This window comes from Euprymna scolopes, chromosome 35, assembly GCF_053919585.1.
Source record: "Euprymna scolopes isolate OS-2025 chromosome 35, ASM5391958v1, whole genome shotgun sequence".
Classification (NCBI taxonomy): domain Eukaryota; kingdom Metazoa; phylum Mollusca; class Cephalopoda; order Sepiida; family Sepiolidae; genus Euprymna; species Euprymna scolopes.
This window is the reverse complement of record NC_136516.1, coordinates 12,635,234-12,645,233: the sequence shown is the minus strand read 5'-3', so window position 1 is coordinate 12,645,233 and position 10,000 is coordinate 12,635,234. Positions and strand designations below refer to the sequence as shown.

Genomic DNA, 10,000 nt, shown 5'->3' with positions numbered 1-10,000 from the left:
TTTAAATCCAAGATGGCCGCCTTTAACGCGCTCTCATAAAAACGTGTTTTTCCGCTGTAAAAAAACAAAAACAAAACAAAACTACTTGATGAAATTAAGTGAATTTTTTTTTTTCGAAGAACTTCGTTCTATAACAGATACATACAATTTAAACTTTTTTCGGTATTTTCATTTTTTAATGCGCTGACTAAACTCTACAAGTACCGATTTATCAAATTAAATGCTATTTAGGTCTAACTTTTTTTATATAATTTGTTTGACATTATTTTAAATGTTAGCACTAACAAAATATGTAGCGTCGGTGTTTACACATCGCGTAAAAAAATCAAAATGCATGAACGCGTCTGTACGCATATCGTTTGTACATGCATTATCAATAAAAACAAATAATTATATTTTGGACCAATCAGAAAACTTTCTGAAGTTATTTGAAATGGGTCTTTCTGGAGCCACACAAATCCTTTAAAAGGATCAGATTTTCTTTCAAAATGTTGCATGAGGAACTAATCTCAGGTTACACCGCTAGAGTAACGTCCCTTGGCGGTGACAGACCTGTATTGTAGATAATGGCGCGAGAATAAAATAAGATGCCAATAAACCAAGTCTACGCGTTGTGTTGTTTTCATTAATGGGAATCCGCATGTAAAGATAATGAAACATGTTGGCAGCGGTCGGATGAACAGAGTTCCAAGGAAGAATATAAAATGGAAAATGTAAGAAAAATAAACGAAGATAAGTAATGTTTGATTTATTGTTTTACATTGCGCACAGACACATTGGACTTGAAGATGCCTATGTTGTAGTCAGCTGGGAAGCAGGTCAATGAAACAGAGTTCCACATGCGGCCGGTTCTAGGAAAGAAGGTTTGTTCATGGAATCCATTTCAAAATTACTTGATATATTAGCAAACTGCGGAGCAAGATTAAGTATGTTTTTAGAATAAAATGTAGTGGAGTGGAGAGCTTTTTTCTTTTTTTTTAAAACTATTTTTACTTCCAAACAAAGCATATTACCACTAGGATGTAAGGGACTGCTATTCAAGATCGTGTCAAATAGGGAACTGCGTGGGGAGTTCAGCAGCCAGATGCTTGTTCCTATTACATTTAAATTTTTACATGTTAGTACAGTGAAGGAAGCAGGAAACAGGGAGGGAATTCCAACATCTAGCAGTCCGAGAGAAGAAACCATTGTGTTAGGTTTTCTGCAATCTAGGTGCCTCAAAAGTGAAGGGGTGAAATTTTGCTGCTTGTCAGGTTAGTCAGGGGTATGTACATAAAGGATATCAGAGCTCATTCCATTAAAATGTTTGTAAAACAGGCACAGGGATGCAACATTTGGCGTTTTTTTTTTAAATCTCATTTTCACCCCAAACAAGGCACATTGCCACTTTGATGTAGGGGACTACTATCAAGGACATAAGCTACAGGGGTACTATGTGGGGAGTTGGGCAGCAAGATGTCGGTTCATGTTACACTTGAACTTCTGCATATCAGTACAGTTGGGGAAGCAGGAACCCGGAAGGGAATTCCAAAGTCTAGCGGTCCTGGGGAAGAAACTACTGGAGTAGAAGGCTCTCTTACATCTAGGGATCTCTACTGTGAAGGGGTGGGATTTTGCTGCCTGTCAGGTTTGCCGGGGGTATTTACGTCGAGGGGGTACAACTGCTTGCAGTTTGTCGGAGCATTCATCGTTAAAGTACTTGTAGAACAGGCAGAGGGATGCTACATTTCGTCGATGGGACAGAGGCTGAAGCTTAGATGACAGTTCAGGACCTATTAGGTTGATGACTCTCTTTTGAACCTTGTCTAGGAGTGAGAGACAAGTAGCAGATGTACCAGCCCAAACATGACAACAATACTCCATACATTGGCGAATGGTGGCTTTGTAGAGGTACAGGATACTTTCGGGCGTTAGTAGCTTTCTAGTGGTTAGAGCTTGATTGACAGTGTGGGACCTATTAGATTTGAGACTGTTTTCTGGGGGGCCGTCTCTAAAAGTGAGAGACTAGTGGTAGATGCCAAAACCAAGATGTAGCAAAAATACTCCATGCATGGGCAAATTGTGGTTTTGTAAAGATATAGGATGTTCTCTAGTGTGAGTAATTTTCTAGCACGGTAAAGGGAGCTCACCTTCTTCTCACCTTCACGGCAAAATGATGTAACACAAGAGATATTAAATTTGAAAAGCGAGTGCCCTGGAGCTAAAGCACTGTAGTCTGCAAAAATGTTTGAGCAGCCCTGTCGACATGTGAATGTTTATGAAGAGGAGAAGGAGGACATAGATTGGAGCTTAATCAATCTGTAACATAGCGCGAATGGTTATATGCAAATGCATGCGAAATGACGTCACTGGTAAAGAAAAAAATCTTTAAAAAGGAGAAAGAGGATGAGAGACATGAAGCACGGAATGAGATAACGTTCAAGATCACTTGAGAGGGTGGATGACGTACAAGATCACGTTAGATAAAGCGATCACATCACGGCTATAACAATGAGGAAATAAGTGTCGTTGTTACAAAGAAAAAGCGAAGTTCTGTATTCTTTGTTTGCATATATATACATATGTATATACATATATAAACATACATATATAGATACATATGCACATATATATATACATATATACACACACATATATATATATATACATATATACACATATATATATATACATACATACATACATACATATATACATACATACATACATATAAATACACATATATATACATACATATAAATATACATATACATATATATACATATACACACATGTATATATATATATATATACACATATAAATACACATATATATATACATATGTACACACACACACATATATATATATAAAACTGTTTGCTCATTATATATATATATATGATGATGATTGCAACGTCTTGTCAGACGAGTGCCACTCCCTCAGACATTTAAAATCCATGAGCCCAAATGCATGAGGGAGTATCTATACAAAGATGATGTTACAGAGTCTTAGCTTTTTACGACAGCTAAGTCTCTCTCTCGGTTCAAAATGTTGAGATCCAGCAACAAGCAAGAGCAAGATAGCCAGCAACAAATTAAACTGTATGTATGTATATATATATATATATATATATATATATATATACATACATACATACATACATACATATGTACAACCTTTTCTCTCTGTTAGTCTGTATGTCTGTCTGCTTGTTTGTCTTACCATGGCAATAATAGAGTTGTAATAAATTAGCAACATCTCTTCTGTGAGAAAAAGCCATAAGGAAGAAAAGAATTTATTCTCTACTAGATTGCAAAGCCGGTTTTGTACTTTGTCCAGCCAAAAAAAGTGTGCTCTGAGTGGCACCTCCACGGATGCGACAGAAGTATTCCATCTGACCTACCTTAATCTTATACATGCAGAGGACTGCATCCGATACTTTTTGGAAAGGTAGAGGTCGCTTCCGTTGTATATCCTTTATAGAAAACGGCTAAGTTACAATGAAGTAAGTTTCTTGGAAAGTTCTTGGAAGGAAACCCTGTTCATGGAAAATTGCGTCTGGTTTTAGATTCACAGATAAAGAAATAAAAAATTTTTGCAAATGAGTTCTTGCCCTGAGGGGTTTGCATCAAAGATTGGAGCTCAGTCGAGCACCTACCATGGAAATAATAATAGGATCGTGAAAGTCTAACAACATCTCTTTCGTGATGAAGAAACGAATTTACCCTTTATTAGATACCAAGTATCATTTAATGAAGTGAAACTGATCTCTCTAATTCCTGCCCAGTACGGGGTGGAACGATAAAATTGTCGCCATAGAAAAGACAACATGATTGTCTAACCAAAAACGTGTACTTTGAGTGGCACCTCCACGGATGTGACAACAGTATTTCATCTTTTGATCTAACTGAATCTTATACGTGTATAAGTCTGCATCCAATACTTTTTGGAAAAGTAGAGGTCGCTTTTGTTGTATATCCGTTATAGAAAACGAAGAAAACAGCCAAGTGACTGTGAAGTAAGTTTCCGGTAAAAATTTATGCACTTTTTGTCATGTGAGACCTTTTTTTTTTTTTTTTTTTTTTTTTTTTTTTTGTCGTCGCAAATCGTCGTATAAATCAGGTCATGGAGTCATTTAGTTTGAACAAAGATCGAATTCTGACTTTTTTTTTTGTTCATAATTTTTAGAAAAGAATTGGTTACCTGTTTACATGACGAAAGAAAATGGTTTGAAATGAGAGATGGGTGTAAAAGAATGGGGGAAAATACTCGACTTTTGAAAGAATTAGGGTATTTTGTTTGCCGTTGTGAAACAATGGGAGAGAGAAAGAGCGAAACGGCGGGGGGAGAAAGAGACAGAGAGAAAGAGAGAAAAAGAGAGCGAGAGGGAGAAGTGGGGGGAAGAGAGGAAGAAAAAGAGAGAGAGATAAAGAGAGGTAGAAAGAGAAAATGAAAGTTTAAGAAAGAGAAGAAAAGGGAAAAGTCACACAAAAAAAGAAATATATGAAGAGTAATAGAGAGAGAGAGAGAGAGAGAGAGAGAGAGGAGGGGAGGAAGGGAGGGAACGAGTGCAAAATAGACATAATGAGAGAGGGAGATGGAGGGAGAAAGGGAAAAGAAACGGAAAAACAGATAGAGGAGGGAATTGAGAGAAAGGAAAAAAAGAAAGAGAGGTAAGAGAAAAGGAAAATAAAAGAGAAAGAGAAGGAAAAGAGGAAATGAGAAAAGGATTAGAAAAAGGAAAGAGAGAGAGAGAGAGTGAAAGGAGAAAGAAAAAGAGAAAGAGAGAGAGGGGGAAGAAATGAAGACAGGCAAAAAGAGAAAATGAAAGTGTAAAACAGAAAAAAGGGAAAAGTCACAAAGAAATATATATATATATATATATATATATATATATATATAGAGAGAGAGAGAGAGAGAGAGAGAGGGAGAGAGAGAGAAAGAGAGGGAGGTGAGGGAACGAGCGTAAAATAGACATAATGGGAGAGGAAAATGGAGAGGGGAAGAGAAAAGAAACGAAAAAATAGAGGAGAGAGTTGAGAGAAAGGAAAAAAGAAAGAGAGATAAGGAAAAGAGAAAATCAAAGAGAAAGAGGGGTGAAAAAGGGGAAATGAGAAAGGAAAGAGAGAAAGAGAGGGAGAGAGAGGAATGAGAGAAAGGGAAAGTGAGAAAGAGAGAGAGAGAGAGAGAGATAAGGATAAGAGAAAGGGAAAATGGTGGAGAGAGTAAGAAAATGGCAAAACATGAAAAAGAAAATGGATGAAAAATGGAAAGAGAGAGACAGGTGGAAGATCTAGAAAAAGAGAGTGAGAAAATTCAAGAGAAACACAGAAAAAAAGAGAGATACAAAGAGAGAGTACGGAAGTGCAAGTGAGGGAGATATATAAGAGAGAGAGAGAGAGAGAGAGAGAGAGGGAGGAAAGGAGAGTGGGGGAGGAGAATAGAAAAAAGCGAGAGAGAGAGAGAGAGAGAGAGAGAGAGAGAGAGAGAGAGGAAAGGAAACTCGATAGCAAAATCACGTCTATTGATTTTCTGTAACCAGATAATAAAATACTCGAAGAATTTCTTCAATTTTCCTGCTAGAGAACAAAAAAAAAAAAAAAAAAAAAAGGGCTGGAGGAAGAGGATAAAGAAAAGAGGAAGAGGGAGAAGAATGAACACGTGACGACGAGAAAAGAAAGGGGGAGGGGTACAGTGATGAACTTTAAAAAAGAGTGGGAGGAAAATTTCCTGAAAATTTTCATGACTAAAATAACAAAACGGAAAACGAAAAACAGAACAACGTTACTTTAAAAAAGATTTTAAAATATTTCAGAAACCTAATATATGACCTCATTTTTATTTTTATTTTTTATTTTCTTTTATTTGTACTCAATTACAACAACAACAACAACAACAACAACAAACCACGGATACGAAGCAAGAGGAGAAAAGCCAACTAAAAGCTGACTTAATGGTACAGGTGTCATCACAGCAATCTATTCATTTAGTAATCCCAATTTCAGATGACAATTTAATTGTCTATCATTGCTGTTTTTACGATCGCGTTTTATTGTCAATATTTCATTGTACGACCGCTTTAAATAATTATTAGATACTTCATATCCTCATAAACACATCTGAAGAATTATCTCCCCATGTAATCTCTACAGTATAACCCCGGGATACGGTTGCCCTAGGATATAGTTTTTTTCAGGTCACGATGTGGACTACGATGTTTTCCAACCCCTGTTTACGGTATTTGTCCCGCCTTACCGTGTTATTTGTAATATCATTTGATAATATACATGTGTGTTATATACTGTACTGTATTTTGTTACTAATTTTTAATGCCGTATCCCGGGAGTCTACTGTATATTAATACGATAGCGTAGGTGTGTCACGCTTACAACCTTTTCTTCTGAGTGACTGTCGTTTGTTATGACCTTTCATTTCTTGTAATAAATAATTTTACTAAGTATTCTTCATAAGTTTTGGTTTCGGTTTCGATTTCGATTATAGCTGAATGAACTTAAGTTATCTACATACATATTTTTTTCTTCCTAAGTTTTGGTTTCAGTTTCGATTCAAGCTGATACGCCTAAGTAACGACTTTATTTATATATAAGAATCGATAAAAAAAAAATGACTATATAATAATATATACGAAATCTGCATAAATTAAAATATATTTAAACGTATTTTAAGACGGAGCTATGCCGGACGCCTCTGCTAGCTTAGATAAATACTTTTGCAGTTTTAACAAAAAAAGCTACAATAATATCAGGGCGTCTCCATTTACGCTGAACATGCACAGAATGCCAACATCAATATATTACATATGAAAGAGATCGCTGTGGAATTTCCACAGGTCCCGCTAGTTTATTTTTATATTTAATGGACATTTCTTTCTTGTAAATTTTATTAATGTTTGTTTTATATCAATTCATTTATATTTATATCAATTGCAATGTATTGATCGAAGAATATAAATAATCACAAATTATCCCACGATTATCAACGTTAAGTCACGCGCAAATAATTACACTGGCTTACAAAAAAGATGAGTCAAGCATAAAAATAAGTGATTAAACCTCATGTAGGGTTGCTAATTTCAGATGGGAACTGCATTTTAACTAATTTATACTGTTTATTAAAAATTAGTCAAGCATAAAAATAAGTGATCAAACCTAATTATGCGTTGCTGAATTCATATATGATATATATTTCTACTGTAATTGTTATGAAACTACATTTGTTTAGAAAAACTGAGTCAAGCATAAAAATAAGTGATCAAACCTAATTTTGAGTTGCTGAATTCATATATGATATATATTTCTACTGTAATTGTTATTAAACTACATTTGTTTAGAAAAACTGAGTCAAACATAAAAATAAGTGATCAAACCTAATTTTGAGTTGCTGAATTCATATATGATATATATTTCTACTGTAATAGTTATTAAACTACATTGGTTTAGAAAAACTGAGTCAAACATAAAAATAAGTGATCAAACCTAATTTTGAGTTGCTGAATTCATATATGATATATATTTCTACTGTAATAGTTATTAAACTACATTTGTTTAGAAAAACCGAGTCAAACATAAAAATAAGTGATCAAACCTAATTTTGAGTTGCTGAATTCATATATGATATATATTTCTACTGTAATAGTTATTAAACTACATTTGTTTAGAAAAACTGAGTCAAACATAAAAATAAGTGATCAAACCTAATTTTTAGTTGCTGAATTCATATATGATATATATTTCTACTGTAATAGTTATTAAACTACATTTGTTCAGAAAAACTGAGTCAAACATAAAAATAAGTGATCAAACCTAATTTTGAGTTGCTGAATTCATATATGATATATATTTCTACTGTAATAGTTATTAAACTACATTGGTTTAGAAAAACTGAGTCAAACATAAAAATAAGTGATCAAACCTAATTTTGAGTTGCTGAATTCATATATGATATATATTTCTACTGTAATAGTTATTAAACTACATTTGTTTAGAAAAACTGAGTCAAACATAAAAATAAGTGATCAAACCTAATTTTGAGTTGCTGAATTCATATATGATATATATTTCTACTGTAATAGTTATTAAACTACATTTGTTTAGAAAAACTGAGTCAAACATAAAAATAAGTGATCAAACCTAATTTTTAGTTGCTGAATTCATATATGATATATATTTCTACTGTAATAGTTATTAAACTGCATTTGTTTAGAAAAACTGAGTCAAACATAAAAATAAGTGATCAAACCTAATTTTTAGTTGCTGAATTCATATATGATATATATTTCTACTGTAATAGTTATTAAACTACATTTGTTTAGAAAAACTGAGTCAAACATAAAAATAAGTGATCAAACCTAATTTTGAGTTGCTGAATTCATATATGATATATATTTCTACTGTAATAGTTATTAAACTGCATTTGTTTAGAAAAACTGAGTCAAACATAAAAATAAGTGATCAAACCTAATTTTTAGTTGCTGAATTCATATATGATATATATTTCTACTGTAATAGTTATTAAACTACATTTGTTTAGAAAAACTGAGTCAAACATAAAAATAAGTGATCAAACCTAATTTTGAGTTGCTGAATTCATATATGATATATATTTCTACTATAATAGTTATTAAACTACATTTGTTTAGAAAAACTGAGTCAAACATAAAAATAAGTGATCAAACCTAATTTTGAGTTGCTGAATTCATATATGATATATATTTCTACTGTAATAGTTATTAAACTACATTTGTTTAGAAAAACTGAGTCAAACATAAAAATAAGTGATCAAACCTAATTTTGAGTTGCTGAATTCATATATGATATATATTTCTACTGTAATAGTTATTAAACTACATTTGTTTAGAAAAACTGAGTCAAACATAAAAATAAGTGATCAAACCTAATTTTGAGTTGCTGAATTCATATATGATATATATTTCTACTGTAATAGTTATTAAACTATATTGGTTTAGAAAAACTGAGTCAAACATAAAAATAAGTGATCAAACCTAATTTTGAGTTGCTGAATTCATATATGATATATATTTCTACTGTAATAGTTATTAAACTGCATTTGTTTAGAAAAACTGAGTCAAACATAAAAATAAGTGATCAAACCTAATTTTGAGTTGCTGAATTCATATATGATATATATTTCTACTGTAATAGTTATTAAACTACATTGGTTTAGAAAAACTGAGTCAAGCATAAAAATAAGTGATCAAACCTAATTTTGAGTTGCTGAATTCATATATGATATATGTTTCTACTGTAATAGTTATTAAACTACATTGGTTTAGAAAAACTGAGTCAAACATAAAAATAAGTGATCAAACCTAATTTTTAGTTGCTGAATTCATATATGATATATATTTCTACTGTAATAGTTATTAAACTACATTGGTTTAGAAAAACTGAGTCAAGCATAAAAATAAGTGATCAAACCTAATTTTGAGTTGCTGAATTCATATATGATATATATTTCTACTGTAATAGTTATGAAACTACATTGGTTTAGAAAAACCGAGTCAAGCATAAAAATAAGTGATCAAACCTAATCATGCTTTGTTAAATTCATATATGATTATATATTTCCAATCATCAACTTTAATATATTTAGATATACTGATGTCGGATAATAATTACTGAAATTAAATTTAATATAAATTAAATAAATCACCTTTAAATAATATTCGTAAATAGAACAATTAAAAACTCTGCTACAACAAACAATTAATACCATGGAGATAATTATTAAAATAGACTTTCTTTAATCTAATATGCAAATGAGGTCACTTCTCGAACGTACATTTCTTTTGAAAAAAAGTACATATAGAAATCATTTTGGTACGAAAGTGTGTAAACGTCTGCTTTCAGTATGAGAATGCATTTGTGAAGCAGTGTATCTTTGTACACATTTATCAAATTGTGAACAAAGAAAGATACAACCTTATATATATATGGCTGATAGGAGGGGGAGCGGTGGATACTAGAAAGCTGATTGGC

The 10,000-nt window shown here is 32.4% G+C and overlaps 1 protein-coding gene and 1 long non-coding RNA gene across 3 annotated transcripts in view; one reads left to right on the top strand and one right to left on the bottom strand.

Annotated features, from left to right (window-relative positions):
* The window catches only part of LOC145259686 (junctophilin-1-like), a 629,234-nt gene that overhangs the window by 235,670 nt on the left and 383,564 nt on the right, over window positions 1–10,000 (bottom strand). The gene's annotated exons all lie outside the window — the stretch shown is intronic.
* The window catches only part of LOC145259688 (uncharacterized), a 94,923-nt gene continuing 85,082 nt past the window's right edge, over window positions 160–10,000 (top strand). The window contains exon 1 of the long non-coding RNA XR_013864183.1: window positions 160–713. This is a non-coding gene — a long non-coding RNA (uncharacterized LOC145259688). The remainder of the gene's footprint in view (window positions 714–10,000) is intronic.